Source organism: Protopterus annectens, chromosome 3.part0 (genome assembly GCF_019279795.1).
Source record: "Protopterus annectens isolate FY-2018-M chromosome 3.part0, PAN1.0, whole genome shotgun sequence".
NCBI classification, from domain to species: Eukaryota; Metazoa; Chordata; order Ceratodontiformes; family Protopteridae; genus Protopterus; species Protopterus annectens.
This window is the reverse complement of record NC_056731.1, coordinates 1,631,286,586-1,631,306,646: the sequence shown is the minus strand read 5'-3', so window position 1 is coordinate 1,631,306,646 and position 20,061 is coordinate 1,631,286,586. Positions and strand designations below refer to the sequence as shown.

General features: G+C 38.2%; 1 protein-coding gene across 2 annotated transcripts in view; it reads left to right on the top strand.

Moving 5' to 3' along the window:
* The window catches only part of NCALD (neurocalcin delta), a 1,186,843-nt gene that overhangs the window by 26,966 nt on the left and 1,139,816 nt on the right, over positions 1-20,061 (top strand). The window contains exon 2 of one of the 2 annotated variants that reach the window (XM_044065663.1): positions 11,283-11,334. The exons of the other annotated variant lie outside the window; for it this stretch is intronic. The gene's annotated coding sequence lies outside the window, so the exon portion shown is untranslated. The remainder of the gene's footprint in view (positions 1-11,282; positions 11,335-20,061) is intronic. 2 annotated transcript variants of the gene reach the window in all.

Genomic DNA, 20,061 nt, shown 5'->3' with positions numbered 1-20,061 from the left:
TAAAAAAACCTGGGAGTATTAACTGATGTAAAGGACTTTGTGTTTATTGCAAAAGGGTTTCCATCACTGTGACCACAACTAGAGCTGCCGTTAGGCAAACTATCCCTCTCATTGGTCTTATCAGAAATAATATTCTTTTACCAAGAAAACATTTCCCCCATATTTTTCCCCCTACGGTAACCAAAGGAACACTGGTCATCCAAAAACTGGCCAAAAAAATCATCTTTTTTAAAATACTCCAATGTTTATTCACTATCCTTTTAAACATAAAGGTGTTAGTTCCAAAAGTTGTTGTTAATCTAATGCCTGAATCATGTTTCTTAACTTTAGATTCATCACTAGATAAATGCTCACCCCTATTATAAACAATAGCCTGTTCACTAATATTTTTAATACTTCTTGCATTATAGCCCCTCTCAATAAATCGTTTGGCTAATTATACTGCTTCCCTTTTAAAATCCATATCATTACTACAGATCCTTCTTATTCTCTGGAATTGAGCTTTGGGTATATTGGCAACCATAAATCTAGGGTGACAATTGGAAGCTTCCAAAAATGCATTTTTAGAAAAGGGCTTTCTGTATAGGCTTGTAACAGTAGTCCCATCAAGAGCTTTTGTGACACTAACATCCAAATAATCAATGGTAAACAATTCTACCCTAATCAGTAAAATAAATACCAAACTCATTAGTATTAAGATAGGATACGAATTGTTTCCATTGATCAATAGACCCTAACCAGGTACCTCAACAATCGTCATCGTCGAGGTATCTTCTCCACATGGCTAACTCACCAGAAAAAGGATTACCTTCATCAAAAATCAAAATAAGCTCTAAATAACCCATATACAAATCAGGAGATGGGGCAAACGTAGTCCCCATCGCTGTTCCACTGACCTGTAAAAAAAACATTTGTCCTTTAAAATGGAAAACCTTGTGCTCTAAGAATAAGCTAACCAAAGTTAGAAGAAAATCAACATGTTCCGCAGTATATAACCCAGATCGGGTCAACCAGTATTTCACAGCTTCAATACCCCGAATATGTGGTATACTAGTATACAGTGATTGTACGTCGAGCATACACAGATAAGTATCATTTGTAACCTGTAGATCACCCATTAGCCTCAAAAACTCATTAGTATCTTTTATTTGGGCTTGAACTAGCCCTAACAATGGTTTCAGTTGAAATTCTAGATACGTTGACAATGGTTCAGTCAATGAACCTTGCCCTGATACAATTGGTCTACCCGGGGGAGAAACAATATTTTTATGAATTTTAGGGAGTATATAAAATAACTGGGGTTTAGGATCATCCACCATAAGTTCTTTTAACGGACGTTCACTAATACAACCCCTGTTGTTATATTGTGTCAGTATACCATCAATCGTTAGGAACAAAGTGGGGTCACTTATTAATGGAAGGTAAAACTTAACAACTTCTATTTGTCTTAATACCTCACCATTATAGGCTGAAGTCTCCCATATTACTGTGCCCCCCCCCCCCTTTATCGGCCTTCAAAACTACCACATCATGATTATTCTTCAAAGATATGGATGCTTTCTCTTCTTCCATGGTTAGATTCCTACCAAAATGCTTAAACATTACTGTTTGACTTTTATGCATGTCCTGTAGCACATTTTCCTCAAACATTCTTACCTTAGGGTGATAAGGGGGTTTAAATTCAGATTTTTTCACTTTAAATTTAACACCAGTATCCACATCTAAGTTCAATATTACTAAAGAAGTACTTCAGGTTAATTATTCTACAAACATTTTTAACATCAACACAAAAATCATATTGCGAAACAAAATGCGAAGGCACGTATTTCAAGCCTTTATTTAGCATATTCATCTCAGTTTCAGTGAAGTTGAACTTGGTCAAGTTAACTATAAGATTACCATCAGCATCACTAGTACCTGAGTTAATATCAGGACCAGTAAACACGAGTCACTTTTTCATTGCATCTCTGAATAACTTCTCTATCACTTCTGTACCCATTTCTCTTCTCATGTTTTCGACCACCCCTTCTAAAGGGGTATCATTATTCCTGACTCTCTTATTAATAGGAGACACAAATTCCAAAACATCCCCCATATCATTATCGGTATCAGTACTAGCTGGATTCGATGAAAAGTCCAAAACATTAGACTCTACAATATGGGTAGAAGCATTAGGTGTTTTCAAAATAGACCTCCTCCTTTCTTTTCTCTTTTTGTGGCCTTTTATTTACTTCAGTAAACCTAACTGTTTGCCTGTCGTGTTTCTAAGAGAAAGCTGCATTCATTTTAAAGTCACAAACATCTCTCTTAAACTTTTTAATTTTACGTGCCTTAATTTCACTTTCAAACAAACCCACTTCTTCTAAATATTTATCATACAAACCCTTATATTCAGCATATGATTCATATTTCTGCACATGTAAACATACATTCAATTTTTCATTCATATTTGACAGTGAATCATCATAAAACTTAACTAAAAGTTCTATAAACAGTTTTGATGCTATATTTTGTATAACACGCCTTTAGATAAAAAGTCATTGTCATCTTTTCCAACGCCTGGTTCCACATAGATCCTTAGGCCTCGAGGCACAATCCCAGCTCCCAAATAAGCATTCAGAAGCTTTATATGCCACATAGTGAAACGATATTTTTTGTTAACAGTCAGTTCAGAAAACCCCTGCTCCATATCCGAAGCACGACTCACTTCTCCGACAGAATTGTTAATTTGTGTCGTTTTAGGGTGTAAATTACAGTTCCCAAAACATGAAGTATCTTCGTTATCCGCTGACAAACTAATGATAAATACACGCAAATCACCACCAGTTGCCATGGCTCCCCACTAGTAGACAGAAGATATATATCCAACTTCAATTCCAGCTCAGCAACGAAAAAAATGCTGCCACTAACCGCAACGATGAATCCAAATGTTAACTCCAAAGGCTCAGCACTCGACCAAATAACACCAAAACCAAGGTGCAAGTAGCCAGCTTGGTGCACGGACCATACCAACACAGTCAAGCCAATACAATGATCCAGCACTCAATAAAAGCACATAGTAAAGTAAATAGGAGCCAAAATAATAACAAAAAAGAAGAAATTATCTTCTTTATTATACATTCAAAATGAACGGTGATGATAGCAGCATCTGCAAACAGACCGGTTGTATATATGTATGTATAAAATTGTATGTATATCAACATATGTACATACATAATATATATGCATAGATATTTGTGTGTGTGTGTAAATTAGTATATATATATATATCTACTTAAATATACTAACTCCAAGATCGAACAACAGTGAGGAAAAGGGAACCAACCCTCCTTCAACATGTTTTATTAAAACAAATACTAATTTATTGTTTTAAACTGTAAGCAGTTGCTACAGTTTATACCCTGTCTGCACAGATGCCTACAGCCCTCATGTTTTAGTTTTAAAGTATAACAAACAGTTGCTATAGTTTATTCCATGTCTTCATTGAGAACTAGTGTTCATTTTTTTTTTTTAACTTTTAAATTGTAGCAAACTGCTTGCTGCAGTGTTGCAAGTAGTTGCTAAATTTTAGACCACACATGGCGAGGTACAGCAGTCAGATTTGACCTCATATACCATTAAATAGAGATCCGCATAGGCTGATCGCACCCCCCCAACGCATGCGTATATATACATCATACCTCCTTATGCCAATTCCCTAAAGACATGTTACTTTCAGTTTAGACATATGATATTTGATTGAGATCGTATGATGTTTGATTGAGCTCAAATAATGATCAGAGTAATGCATTTCAGCTTGATGTTCACAGCGGCAATGTTCCTGCATAGCCCCAGGTTGTTTACCGGGGAATCTGTGGTGTATTTTCCTTGTAAGAGTGCATTTGAATGTAAAATAATACTTGACATTTGTCAGTTGTACTTATTTTGTGCATCAGTAATGAAACAATGAATGATTTGCCTTACTGTTGAGTCCTGTTTATCCAAACCCCCAGTCTTTTCATATAAGCAATTGCTACACATTTTCCATGCTTATAGTAGTGCATGCAAGGCATTTGAAGGGCAGCGGTGCATGATGGTTATTAAAATATACAGATGTATTTCCTTTTTGTTTGTACTTTGTTTTATTGTCTGACAAAAAAAAAAAAAAAACAATAGTATAATCCTGTTCTGTAATGTTGTACAGAAATAGTAAGCTGATAGTGGTAATTCAGTAAGAATATTGCTCCCCTCCATTTATTGCACTGTGTACATTTTAACTAAAGATTAGGCAAAAGTGACAGTTATTAGATTCAACACAAAAATCTTTATTAGAGTAATATCTAGTGTTATAATGGTTGGCATGTTGCAATAATGTGGAAAGGTACTTTGCAAAAAACAATACCCGTGATTCACAGTACAAAAGTTAATAATGGTCCCCCAACTCTGTCCAAACTGCTGCGCATAACTAAATTAAAAAACTATTGTCTATGACAGCCATAATAATTAAAAGTGTAGCTTTAAGTTTGTTAATTGCTAAGTCCTTGAATCTGAAGACCAAATTCCACTTTTGGCTTGTTAGAAAAACAACATAAGTGGGAGGAGCAGTAAAAGTTCACATAAAAATTGGTGCAAAGCCTGGTGTTCAAAAACAAAACTATTAACAACTGTAAGGTATCCATTGTTGCAAAGGTATTCAGACTGTATTGTAACATTAAGTATCTTGAACATGTTACAATTTATTTTCAGACCCCTTAAAATTATTACAACAGCTGAATTTCACTGTGATACTAATGTAAGCAGTAATCAAGTTGCAAGTTAGATGATACACTGTATCAGTCCTTAAAAGGACAATGGTATTCTGTTCTTTAAAAGGCAGTGATGTTCACTAGAAAGTCCAATAGCAGTAGTACAGTACAGCTCTGAACTGCAGTCTTTTAAAGCTGCGGCTAGCACTTAATTAGATGCTAATTATAAGATTACTGACACATTTTTCCTGTATGTGTGGATTTCTCTGTATTTGTAGCCTTTTTGTTTTACTTGTCTTACTGTAACTTGTGCATTGCATTGCTAAAATTGTTTGCTAAATTACATTAATTGACATAACACTGGTGCATAATGTCTAATTCATAAAGTTGTCATTTTTTACTTTATTGGTAAGTTGATATTTATGATTCCATAATACAAAAAAAGAAAATTAAAAAGGCGCAGTTGAGGAATGAGATTTGTGGTTGTTGGCTCAAAATCATGTACAGTTTATTCCAGTGGATTACAGAATTGTATGTATTTAGTAAACTGAATGATGGCTACACAGAGAGATCTGGGGTCTATATAAGATCATCGAAGTGTTAATACTTCGAATGGTCTAATAATCGACCTGAAAACAGCGAATGCTGAAAATAGCAAAGCTGCAGATAACCAAATTTTTTCTTAGGGAAAGAATTTGGTTGTCTATTTCTGTGGCTTCGCTATTTCAGCACTGTGGTGGAGAGTTACGGGTTGGGTTCAGGTAAGCGTACGATTGTGCGGACGTTAGGGTATGTGGGTTAGGGTTAGGGCGTGGGTGAGGTGAGTGTGTGATAGTGATAGACTTTAGGGTTAGGGCGCGGGTGAGGTGAGTGTGCGATAGTGAAGGACCTTAGGGTTAGGGTTTGGGTTAAAGATAATGGATTGATAGTACTGTATGTACAATTTAGTGTAGAGTTAGATGTAGGATTTTAATTGTATGTGTGTGGATTGCTGTTTTTCTGGTGTGCTTGTGTTGTGTGTGTCTTTCTCGGAACAATGAATTTTTTCCAGGGAAAAAAATTAGCTGTTGTGATCTTTCAGTGTTTTTAGATTTCGTGGTTAGAAGTTCAAGGTTGTGGTATTCGATGATGCCGTTTCATTGAACTGATATAGACCGGAGATCTGTAGTGCAGGACTTTCTGCTACTTTCATTGATGTGAGAAGGGAAGGTCATAGTTTGAGGTAACTTTTTTTTTTTTTTTTATCTCTGTTGAACACTTAGGCATGCTGGGCAAAATGTCCCTTTTCAGGAGTGACATGGAAGCAGAGTCACACACTTGGTAAATGGAGGTGAAAGAAATCAAGCTGTGTACCTTTGTAATTTAATAGAGCAGAGCATTAACCCTATATGCTAACTCCCAGACATTTTTCATGCAGCTTTTGGAATGTATAATGCTGGAACCTTATCGCAAGATAATACAACAGATTAGTCATGCAGAATGGAAAACAAAATCTTCATGGTATGCCCTGCATTTGTAATAAAATGTATCTGTGGTACCATATTGTGGGCGAATGTCTGGTACATTTTGCTTTTTGGTGCTATTTGCACATAATACTCACATTGTCAGGGTGATGGTCACAACCATTCATAATGGTGCCATGCTCACTGCATGCCGGCTGGCAGTTGTAGGAGTATTATACCTTCCTGTTGATTTATATCATTCTGTGCCTGCCATTTAGAATTTTAGTGGTCAGACGTGTGCAGTCATTTGCACTTTACATCAATGACAGACTTGAGGTGTTGTGGAATGCATATGTGCTTTATGATAGTGCAATTGCTCTAGAGGTACTAGGATATATAATGTTCTTTGCCATATGTAGGAACATATGACCGATTTATGTAGGAACATATGACCGAAGACTGAGGACAGCAAACGGTGACCTGGATAAAGATGTCTGGTGGATATCAACAGCATCTCCAGTAGGTGGCTGAGATGTTCTTTCAGACAGGAGGCAGAGGGCTGTTGAAACCCTGTGAAATTCATGTGCATCAGTGAGGAATACTGTAGCTTAGTCAAAACCATGTTGTTTCAGAAGCCCCTGCTAAGACAGAAGCTGTGCCTTGCTTGCAGTTTTCATGCTCGTCGAGACCATCCCCATTGTTTTTACCTCACTGCTTTTAGGATCTGTACATTATGTTTTACTGCGTAACATCCCACGGGTTTTGGTAAGCTTGCACTACCTATGACTTCAGTGTAGACATGTTATCTCTTTTATATATATACAGTTATATTTTTTTCTTCATATTAGATTAGATAAACCATATTCTTTGGCATAAGGAGCGATAATGGAGAACACTGCACTGTATTTAAGTCACAGTCAAAAATGCAGTATTGGTTTCTCTTATGTCAGGATTCAGGTTACTGGCTAAGGCTCTTGCCACCCCTGTAGTGCCTTTTTTAGGCAAGGCTCAAAGGACAAAACCACCACTGTAACAGATGCAAAATCTGAAGGTAATGCTACTCAATGCTAGAAGTCTAAACCTCAAAATGCACTCTTGAGGCACTCCTAAAAATGGAGAACATCAATATCTGTGCAGTAACTGAGACCTGGATCAAGGCTCCATAGAGCACCCCTGCAGTATCAGGCTACAACTCTTACCACACTTTTCAGCCACCAAACCAGGACCGAAGCACTAAACGTGGAGGAGTGTCCATATTCACCAAGGATATTCACAGCTCCAGGCTAGTTGCCCAACACAATGCGTCTGAAGTTCTATAGGTGCAGCTAACACTAGGTAAGACTGCAATCCAAATTGTAGCTTGCTACAGATCCCCCACCATGCCCCAAGATTCTCACTACACCTTTCTAAACATACTAGATAATATTAAGATACAATCAAACACCCTAATACTGAGTGATTTCAACTACCCTGTCATTAATTGGGAAAACTACTCGGGTACCAACACCTTTGCCCAACAGTTCTTGGAATTCATAAATTCCAACGCTGTAGACCAACTAATCCATAGTCCCACCAGGAGCTCAAATATCCTAGACCTGGTCATTACCAACATGGGAGCTCGATGCTCCACACCAGTGGTCACCCCCTCATTGATAAGGTCTGACCATAAGCTAATCACGCCTGATGTCCACATCCCACCCCCACCCCCCAGTAGGGAAACCTCCATAAAAATTCTCCAAAGCCAGCTTCATGCTACTCAAGTCAGAAGTGACAAACTTCATGACACCCATGCAGATGGGAACTAAAAGTTTGATCGCTGAATCCTACACTAAGGCACTGTACGAGCACATCCACTTGTGCATGAATCATGTCATTCCAAACAGAATCAAGACGGTCTCCTCCAAAAAAAAGGAACCCAATCTGGTGGTCACCTGCCATAAACAAATTATACAACAGAGGGAAGAAACTGTTGTAGAAGAGAGGAAAGCTGAGATCCCTCATAAGATCCTCCAAAGCTAGTTATGAACATAAAATTGCCAAAGATTCCAAGGACAACCACAAGGCATTCTGTAGTTATGTCAAGAATCTAAATGGCAATGCTCAGATCTGCTCTAAGCTACCACAGAATGGCATTAAATATACTGATCCCAAGGATATTGCCAATATCCTGGCAGATCGATTCAGTGCCAACTTCACCCCCCCCTCTCACCCCCTAAAAGGCCCATCACAATACCAAAAGATTGCTAAACTCTGGTACTCATGGCCACTCAGGTAAAAAAACGCACTCTCCAAAGCTAAGAATACAGCATCCATGGGACCAGATGACATCCCGGGCTGTGTACTACCTCAACTACAAAATTAACTGGCACCTCACCTAAGTGTCATGTTTAATCATAGCCTCACCTCAGACTTCGTGCCCAATGAGTGGTGCACAGCTTCAGTTATCCCACTCCACAAGGGGGGAGCCACCTTGGATCCTGGGAACTATCATCCCATCAGTCTGACGAGTCTGATCTGCAAAGCCATGGAACGCATTATCATGAAACTTATAAAGAAAGACATTGGCAAACTTCAAACACTGGACCCCACCCAGTTTGGTTTCGTAAAGGGCCGATCTTGTCTCCTCAACCTGATTGACTTTTTCGAATCAGTCTCCAGATCTGGGTAAGGCAGTCCACACAGCCTATCTGGACCTGGCCAAGGCCTTCGACACCATCCCCCACTCTGGAATCATAGATAAACTTACTAAGCTGGGCATTAATCCCTATGTCACTCGATGGGTTGCCAACTGGCTTACTGACAGAATTCACAATGTAAAAGTAGCAGACTCAAAATCCAGCTCCAGACAAGTGACAAGCGGAGTACCTCAGGGTTCAGTCCTGGGACCACTCTTGTTTGGCATCTACTTCTCTGAAGTACAGGCCAGCACTAAGGGACTCTAGCTAACAAAGTTTGCAGATGACTGCAAACTGGGAGCCATTATTGAATCCCCAAATGATGTGGATATTCTACGAAACAGATGCTTGGTGCCAGAGCCATGGACTCAAGCTCAATGCCAAGAAATGTATAGTTATCCCCTTTTGGAAAAAACATGTACCCATGAATTACCACGTAAGTGGCAATACACTAAACACCGAAAGTGTGATAAGGGACTTGGGGACACAGGTGGATAGTGTTCACACCTTCGATAACCAAATAGCCACAACAGTCAGGAAATCCTGAGTGGCGCACCTCATCACTAAGGGCTTTTCATCCAGAAAAAAGGCGGTCATTGTCCCACTGTACTCGCCCCTCATTAGACCCATTATAGAGTTCAATGTTCCGTTTGGTATGTACCTCACAAGACATCTGCAACGACTGGAAAGGCCACAGAAATACCTCACTAAAAGAATCACAGGCCTAAAGCAGATGCCCTATGCTGACTGTCTAAAAAAATTCCATCTATACTCTGTCGCATATCGCCTACTCAGAGGTGATTTCTGCTTAACATATAAGGCCATGTCAAACCCAGTGCTGTTGGATATGCTACACTTAAAGAAATCCTAATCCATCAGAGCCAAATGCTCCAGGGATCTAAACCTGGTCCTCACTATGAACAAAACATGCTGGAGGGATAGGTTTCTGACCCAGAGACTCCCCATACTCTGGAATAGACTGCCCATACATGTTAAGCTGAGCGCCTCTTCAAAAGGAACCTTGACGATTGGATGGGAGATTGGAAATTCACCCCGGGGATCACATCACTCACCCTGCTAGACAGGGGACCAGGGAAGTTAAATATTCTGGCAAGAAATAGCCAGGGAATTGTTATGGCTAGGCTTGTACAGGCCCTAGGGCCGATAGCCTAGTACCAACCGATGAACAAATGCTGGTCTAAGATATGCGTGAAGCTTTTTTTTTTAATTCACTTAAAATGTTCATAGAATAACAGATTTTACATCAGTGTGCATTTTCTGAACAAGAAGAAAGAAGCTGCAATGCCCGTGAGTGACTGTAATCCTCGGTGATTTACCAGTAAGTTAAACAGCTTACATGGGATAGGGCAAAAATATGATGCAGCAGAATCCTGGACATTATAAAGTTAAACATAGGTTTTGCATCAAAATGTATTTTTCTTGACAGTAAGAAGTGTAAAACTTTAATATCTGACATTATTGACTGACTGTAATCTGCAGTGGCTGACCATAAGATCATTTTATGAAGGACATGGCAAAAGTATAAGGTAAAATCCCAGTCATTCTGCAAAATCAAATGTGTACAAATGTTTTATGTTAGCTCTTCAGCTGGTAGTTTGATTATTGTCTGACAGTGTTTTTTTTAACGGACAGTAATAAGGTTTAAAATGTTATAACAGCAATGGAGAACTGTCAAACATTTACCATAACATTGTAAGCAGCACTAAACCCTCTACTATGGTCCAGTGTTCACCATTATTGCCTCATAAGCATTGTTTTATGTGTCTATAAAATGCAAATCCTGTACAGTGTAATATTGTATTTCTCAGTGACTTTACTCGGTACTTGCATATTATTGTAACCAGGTTCCAAACAACTCACTGTTGATATATTCACATGCTCTTCACGTGTCGACAAATGTGTTAATGTTATTTTCTGAAATGTGATTCATTACACTCTTCTTTACTTTTCCTTTAGAAACCTTTCTTCTCGATTTATATATTTGTTTGTTTCTTGAGGGTAGTCGGTCGGGCAGTGATGGAACCCTGCCTGTTCTAAGACCCCAATGACCTTTTCTCATTCATCGATGGGAGCTGTTTGAAACACGTTAAGTCCATGGCATCAGTTAGGCACAGTGTTAAATTTCTGTACAGAGTACTGCATCCTCATTTAAGGAAAAGTAAAGGAAATGTGTAACGAAATCAACAATTAAAGGGGATCATGTGTTTGGAATGGGAAATTGCCACTTAATCCACTTGCTGGTGAAGTCCGTCATCCTAAACATACCTGTGAAGCATCCACAATTGTGCATGAAGTCTTGTTTTCTTATGTTTTTAGTGTGTTACATGTCTATCTTTCGTAAAATGTTTTTTAATGCAAACGTGTTATTCAAGCATCTATGTTTATAAGGCCAGTATTTAAAAACTTGTTTCTGGTTACAGGCATTTGTCCATTGTTGTTTTTGGCTTCGTCTGGAATTCTTTAACAAAGAAGGTGAGAAATGTGTTGTAACAATTTTACTCTGTGCAAGAAATACATGACAGTCTGATCATCCTGAAATAAAATCAGTTTGGCTAAATACATTTATATGACAGATACTGAAATTGATTATAGTTAAAACACATACATAAACAGATATCTTTTACTAGAATTGGGAATTGCGATATGACCTACGGAGTTGTTTGGAACCTGGTTGCGATAATACGCAAGTACCCATTACTCCCTCCTTGCATAATTTTTTTCATGAATCTCATATATGATAGCAATACTTTTGTTTTGGTGGCAAGTGTAATTAAGTTTATTAAATAAAGGCAAATCATTATGATATAGCATAAATACAGAAGTATTGTATATATCATTAAAAATGTTTAGTTCTGAGATTCTTGAAATAAGTTTAAAGTGTTGTTTTTACCATTCTTATTTCTTTATTCATCCATAACCTATGGGTATTGACCTTGGAAAATTGATAGTATGTTTTTCTCTGATAGGGTGCAACTCCTCCCTGATGTCTGCTGTTGGCTGACTGAGATATCAGTCACTCTTTAGGATCAGTGACTGTGTAGCCAGTGTATTGGGAGGAGATTTGAAACTGTCCAAGAGTTTTGAAATCTCATCTGAAGCCTAGAGTCCAATCCTTTGTTCTGAAGTGTTTTCTTGACTGAATTACCATGGCAGTAGATAAATACAGATTTATTTGTGTACATTTATTAATCTTTTCACTGTTAAAACCGGCAGAATACTAAAGGTTACAACATTCTTTCAACCAGATTCCAAAATACTTGCATTTTGTATAAGTGACTTACTCTGGTGTAAGGCCTAGCTGTAAAGCAAGCTTGCACCAAAGTAATTAATTTACAGTGTGAGCAGGTCTTTTTTTCTTTTTGAACTGTACTTCAAAAAACATCGGAATCTTGCTTTAAGTGTCTTCATGCAGAAAAGTTGCATTAATCTTGACTTGAGGTAATGGGATGTGTCCTTTTTAGCACGTCATTCTACAAAGGCATAAATGGAAATACATACAAGCCATTGCTTTGAGCTTGACAGTAAGAAATGTACTGTGTTGCAGAAAAGAACCATTCACACTTTTGATTTAAATGAAGTAAGTAATGTCTTTCGGCTTTTCCCGGTTAGGGGTCGCCACAGCGGAACTCCGGTCCGCTCATGATTGGCAGTGGATTTTTACTGTGCCGAGTTGCCAGCCCAACACCCAACCTTCAAAGAAGGCACACCCATTCACACATGCACCTACCTGCATGTCTTTAAACGTCACTCGACCGCGGGGAGGACATGCAGACTCCACACAGAAGGCGCTCCAGCCGAGAATCGAACGGGAGAACCTCTTGCTGTGAGGCGACAACGCTGACCACTGCACCAGCACGGCGGCATTTTGATTTAAATTGTGTGATATAAATTGTATGAACAGACTGAAGAAGACAATGATGCCATGGCTAGGCTTAAAAAGGCCCCAGTGGTCGTTAGCCTAGTACACACGTATGAACCTGTGATGCCTAGTACACACGTATGAACCTGTGATGCCTAGTACACACGTATGAACCTGTGATGCCTAGTACACACGTATGAACCTGTGATGCCTAGTACACACGTATGAACCTGTGATGCCTAGTACACACGTATGAACCTGTGATGCCTAGTACACACGTATGAACCTGTGATGCCTAGTACACACGTATGAACCTGTGATACTTATCCCCCAGGCATTACATTTAGTGTAACTTTGTGGCTGAACTTCTGAGTGAGACATTGCTGCCATGTATATGAGATAGTGTTAATGTGAACTAACTGATTCTTTCCACCACTTTACATAACTATCTTGAAATTTTAAGGAACTTTTTTTTTCACAAATGTGCATTATTTTGAATTATTTCATTTACTCAAGAAAATGTTTCCGAGCATTAGAGGTTTTGTTACTGGTCCTTCAGAACTTTGATAGGTTTGATGTGGCTCAAACTAAATACAATATAAGATTTCTTTCTTTAATTAACACTTGTAATTACATCATAATTTCAATGCAAAATGTGGAAAGGTACGAACAGGTACAATCCAGATGTCAAAACAGCTTACAGATTTTACATCTCTATAATGATCCAGTTGTGGCTGGTACATTATCATCACAGAAATCAAAGAAATGAGATGAACTTTCATCAATGGCAGAATTAAATCCTTTGTTTAATGGTGCTCCTTCATACATGCATTAGCATCTATTGGTAGAGCACCTCACAGTTAATAAGAACAATATAATATCTTCCATCTTTGTGACATCCTTTCATATCTTTCTGTTTACTAGATTCCCATCAGGCATGCCATCATTAGTTTTTGCTGGTTAATTAAAGGAGATTCTTGACAGACAATTCACAAAATTATTCAGATTCCTGCAGTACACGTGTGCTTTATAATATTACCTTGTGAGAGCTAAAATATTTCAAATGTTAAATAACCAGTTTTCCTTTTCTCTAAACTATTGGCAGCTGTTATTTCTGTTGCCCAATATCACCCTAATGTAATGTCTAGCATGAGCCATGCATGCATATAAATAACTGAAAAAATAAATATTAATAAAAAGAAGTATATGTACCTTATCTGAATATAATATGTAGTGAAATTCAGCTGTGCCAGTCATTAAGCATTTCCTCCACCATATTCTACCCAACATCTAGCTTACAGGCAACACTTACGTGCATATTATTATTCATAATAACTCCCATGCTGGCCAGCCTTTGTCTTTTTCTTTCATCATGTACTTGTTTCTCCCCGACATAATGTAGAATCTATATTTATAGAAACCTGTCATAATTTCACTTGTGCTATACTTGTAAGTATAACTAGTAACTCTTTTTTTATATAATGATAGTCTACAACTCTCATAACATAGTGTGCTGTTTCTAAAATTCCCCAGTCAAGTAAGCATTGGTTTCAGCATGTTCATCATGACCTCCAATATCTAGCAAATACTGTTTGCCACAAAACAGTCCTAGTTCATAACTGGCAACAGAAAACTAAGCTAATTTGAGGTCACCCATGTGATGACTCATTAAAACCGATTATATAGACAGTATCTTGCTCATCTTTTTTAGCATTCTGGATTGAAGGTTGACTTAATGGTTGAGGTTCTTGTCTTACAAAAAACAAGATACAGGGTTTGATTCTCACTTGGAAACTGGCTAGGCTTAAAATGGCCCACAAGGACAGCTAACCTAGTATTTACTTGTGAACCTGTGCCAGACTAATATACAGTTCACTTACAAATTTAAGGCAAATACTGTACTTTAATAGGGATTTCTTTGAATTGCATCTGGATGAGAGAGAAACTAAGCACTGTATTCCTTAATCATAGTGTAAAAGCTTGACAGGTACATCAAGACCTTTTACACGTTTTCTGTTGAATATCTTTGCTTGATAATTCATAATTCCAAATTGTCACAACACAGTTTACTGTATTAGTACACGACCAGGGTTCACTTGTGACTTTTACTGTACAGCGATGGCACCTAATCTGAAAAACAAAGACATCAGCAGTTGGCAAACTACCCATTAACACTGGGGGCCCAATCATTTTCTTCACTTCACACGTTTTATGTCATGCTTCCCTTGATTTCCTTTCTTTCATTTGGCTTATCCTGGTTAGGGGTCGCCACAGCGGAACTCCGGTCCGCTAATGTTTGGTAGTGGATTTTTACGTGCCGAGTAACCAGCCCTGGTGCACAACCTTCAACGAAGGCACACCCATTCACGCATGCCTCCACACAGAAGACGCTGTAGCTGAGAATTGAACGCGACAATGTTTTGCTGTGATGCTACAATGCTACCGCAGCACCACTACCGCGGGTTGTTTTCCTTTAAAGCACCCATGAGTTCCTTCAGCCATAGGGCAGAAGAATAGCGGCCCTGTTCAAAACGCATAATACAGTCCCAAGATGCAGCTGTATACTGCACCAATAGAGGCTCCTCTTATATAAAATACATAGTGTTATAAGGTCAAATACACCACCCACCCATATGATACAGAGTGATGAAGCCCTGACTGTGACTCTAACAACACATGCTCTATCAGCTGGACAGGCCGGGGATGATGAGACTGTGAGTGGTCATTGCCAGGTTATCCATCCTGGGTGTAGGAGGGAGCTCCGACTCACTACTTGGGTGACATTTAATGAGACTGTTTATGTGTAGCAGCTATAGAGACTGGGCCTACCGAGAACATGCTACTCAGAGTGCATTACACTAAATGTGGAAGTACGCATACATCCTAGCAGTAGACCAGGGTGCATTACACTAAATGTGGAGATACGCATGCACCCCAGCAGTAGATCTGAGTACATTACACTAAATGTGGAGATACGCATATGTCCCAGCAGTGGACAGTACTCGTGGAACTGAGAAGAGCTGCTTTGGGGCCAGGAGGGAAGCCTGCTGGGTCTAGCAGACTGGGCATACTCCTTGACACATGATTCCTGGCTTTCTTGAAAGAACTGGGCCATATGCCAGTCACTTGGGCTGAAGGTACCTGACTCCAGAGGAATTTTGTATCCACCTGGCTTAAGATCAGGAGTTACAGATAGACAAGGTACTGATATAGACCTAGCAATAACTAATTGCGTTTACCAATGTAATATTCCTAATTTGAATGAGTGGTTTTGAAATTGTTTTGAATTGAGGACTACACCTCAGTCCTCAATTGGAACAGTTTACAAGAAACTTGATTGATGCTTTGAAGTACAGAGTTTATATGATACGGACAAAAGCGCTTGTCTTTTTAAGAGTTTGGATTATTGTTTTCATTAAAGTTTCCAGTTTTTTACAATCCGGTTTGTTTTGGTTGATTATATTTGTGTGTTTTGTTTTTCTCATTTTTTTTTGTTTGGTGCCATGGCCAAGGGAACAGCTCCAGGTATGCAAGTTCTATTTGGATCCAGTGTGGCCAGTGGGGATAATACAAACGTTTCTGTAAGTGAATTTACTCTCCTCATTCAACAGCTGTCCGGGAAGGTGGATGCTTTAGCCAATGTGGTTAAGAGGCATGAGGAACAAGGACTGTGTGCTTTGGATGTTTCTTTTTTCCACAGGTGGTAATGACCATTTCATTAATGAGTGTCCCATTTGTGGAAACACCTACAGCACCTAACAGTAATGGAATTTTGTATCCACCTGGCTTAAGATCAGGAGTTCCGGATAGACAAGGTACTGATATAGACCAGCCAATAACTAATTACGTTTACCAATGTAATATTCCTAATTTGAATGAGTGGCTTTGCAATGGTTTTGAATTGGGGACTACACCTCAGTCCTCAAATGGAACAATTTACGAGAAACTTGATGCTTGAAATCCAGAATTTGTGATATGGATGAAAGCACTTATCTTTTTAAGAGTTTGGATTATTGTTTTCATTAAAGTTTCCAGTTTTTTACAATCCGGTTTGTTTTGCTCGGTTATATTTGTTTTATTTACTAGTTTGTATTTTGTTTTTCAAGAAAGGAATTCGTCATAAATAAGCAAATGCCAAAGATGAAACAAACTGAGTGTAACCGTGACAGCTCTCTGAAATAGTCAAACTGCATCTGGGCATGCATATACCAAGACGAAACAAACCACCTCAATGGAAGTCTGACTTTTGTTGGCTGAAATGTCTTGTAAAGCTTATTGCTGTCTTTCAGTGCTTTCAATTTATATTCATTAAAATGGTACTGGATATTGAAAATCTTCATAGGATCATGACAGTGAAATCAAATCTGTTAATAGTTTTTGACTTTTACCACAACAATTTACTAGACGTTTAAACACTGTACCTTCTTGTTGGTAAAAAGGAACACAATAACTCATTCTAGGTTAAGTCAGTCAGTTCTTGCAACTAAAACGTTTTTTCCACTTCTGTGGTTTGCTTAATTTGCATCTTTTGTTCAGGCACTTTCCACCTTCCAGATCCTGTACAGCATCACCAGTTGCCATTTCAAATTTCATTTAACAGATCCTGTGTATTAGCTTGTGCACATCCATAAACGGTCTTTTCACGGTGGAGAATAAAATCTGTAGAAGTGCTGGATACATTAAGTTTGTTTTTTTACATGGAACTCAAGCGTGATGCCTGAAAAGAAATGTTATTATTGAAGAAACTCTTTTCCATGTGGTCTTGCAGACTTTGCCTGTCTGTCAAATATGAGATGAACCTTTGTAAAACAAGACTTGAATTGCACGGAAATAAATCTAGGTCATCCAGCTACAGGTTCATAAAATAAGAGGAACTGATAAACTTCTTCCCCGCTGAAACAATCACCAAAGAAACTAGACCAATCTGGTAGCTTATACTTCATATATATAACACAGTCCATAGCTTCTCTTTCTGGCACTGTCTTCATGCATAAATTCTTTCTTTAAGCTTTAACGGTGTGTTTAACTAGCTTCAAGTAAAATTGCTAGTTTTACCTGTAATATAAATCGCCCCTTTACCATGTTGTTTTTTGGCTGATTAGACACTATAGCATGTACTTGGTCACATTGCCCCATACCACTGACAAAATCACCAGCCAGGCACATCTTGGCTGTAAATTTTGGTAACCTGCCCTATAACTTTCAAATATCAGTTCCAATGATCTCAGGAGTCTTCCATGCTGCCAAGCTGCAAAGGAACAGTCTTGGAAACTTCATCTGATTTAAAGACTGTTAGTCACTTTCTTTAATTTCAGCAATTTACTTTGTCTGTACTATATGAAATTAAACTTTGTCTGTACTATATGAAATTAAATTTAAACATTGTTTTAGTGACTTTTGTGAGAGAAATTTTTTTTGCCAGTTTATCATATTATCCATGGGGGCTGGTGGTCAATTTTGCAATATCTCCCCAATGTAAGACTTGTTTTTGATGTTGCTGAACATCAAGGTTTAAAGTTGCTAGATTTTTTGAAGTGTTGAAGCAATGACTGTATTATTTTAGCTCTGTAGATGTTACACTTATGAACAAGCTGCTCTTCATGGTCCTATATCAGTTATGCTTTTCACAAAGCTAGTTAAATGCTTGATGACTTGTTTGTTGATGGTGATATGCAGCAAAGCTTTAAAGTTCATTGATTCTAAGGTTGCTTATTATGTTTGCAAATGTGACTTTCCTGCTGCTTTTTCACTTTACAGGTGTGCAGTTATGGTCATCAGGCTTAGGAAATAGCTTGCTTGATGCCTTGCCCCGAGAATGTTGACAATACGATTAATAACCTGCCTTCATTTTCTTTATGGTTTTTAAAATTCACAGAATTCTGAGGGTTTTAACTCATTCATGCTCATCATCCATTAATAATTGTACCCTAACAGTTTGTATAGACATCCATAGAATCCTGTTATTTTGCTGAAAAATAGAATTAAAATGAGTATATCAAACAAATATTTTTCTTTAGAACTGTAAATCTTAGTAAAAAGTACAAATTGCAGCGTTTGCAGCAAAGACCATTCTTTACAGTGATAGGAGTCTGTACAAAGCTTTTGTATTTGTGATATGCATGTGTAATATACGAGTCCAGTAAACTCTGTAAGATGTTTGTTTTGTTAACAGCTTTCCTGCCTGTACTGTGTGGTCAAAAGGAAAGCTGATTGACTTTGGTACGAGCTTGCTGTAATGCCGGGGTTAGGGATGTGCCCTTTGCCCCAGTAGTGTGCACTTCCAGAGTTGGTATACATAAGTATATAAGTGAGGGGAGGACTTGTTCCCCTCTGCAAAATCATTGTATTTGAATTTGCATTCTCCACGAGGATGTCTTGGAGCATGAGCATTCTGTGGTCAAGCTTTTGTTAAATATCTTTTTAGCTATTTGTGTGTGACTCGGTCTACCGTGAATTAGATAAACTTACATATATATAAACAATTTTCTTTGATGTGGAGAATGTAGACACTAGACCCTGTGTATCAGCCACATTTTAGTTCTCCCAGACAAAATGCATAACTAACTACAAGTAATCCCTTTCAAGGGTTTGATTTTGAGAGTTAAAGAAATCTGAAAACAGTGCCTGTTTTAATAAACAGTATGAGCATTATTCAATTATCTGTCAAGTTGTACAGGTACTGGTGACAGTTCTCCAGTGTCTGTTTCAGATAATATGTATAATAATCATGCAGTAGTTTGTTCTTCACTTTATTCTGTCACTACTAATGTAAGTGTGACATTATCGCCTATTGTCATAATGACAGATTAGCAGCACTTCCAGTGTAATGCATTCTGCATTTTTACATTGTGTTTTCCTTTTTTCCCTTTGACATTTCAGATATGACTATTAGGAAGATGAAACTAATTCATTTGTACAAATGTGACTAGCTAGCAACAAACGGTGGTTAGTACCTCCATCACAGTGCATCTTAGACAGTGTTAGTGTAATTTTTATTTGGCATTGTCTGCCCATTCGCCTGCCATTAATTGGTAGCTCCATTAAGGAAGTCATCTCCGAATGATGTCTTGATGTCTCGAGAATCTGCTGGGGAAAAATGAAAATTCAGCAAACAGGCCTGCAGAATATAATGAATTAAGTGTCTCATGTCTTTTTGATTGGATGACTGCTGAAAAGTGTTTTCAAATAGTTTGGCATATACAGAGGCAGCTGTCAGGTTGAAGAGCTCTTTGTCTTCCCTTTTTTATGACAATGTACTGCAAGCAAGCCCATTAAAGAAAGGTTTATGAGAGGCCTTGTGGGTTGTGATTTTTTTTTTTATCCAGATTCCTTTGTAATCT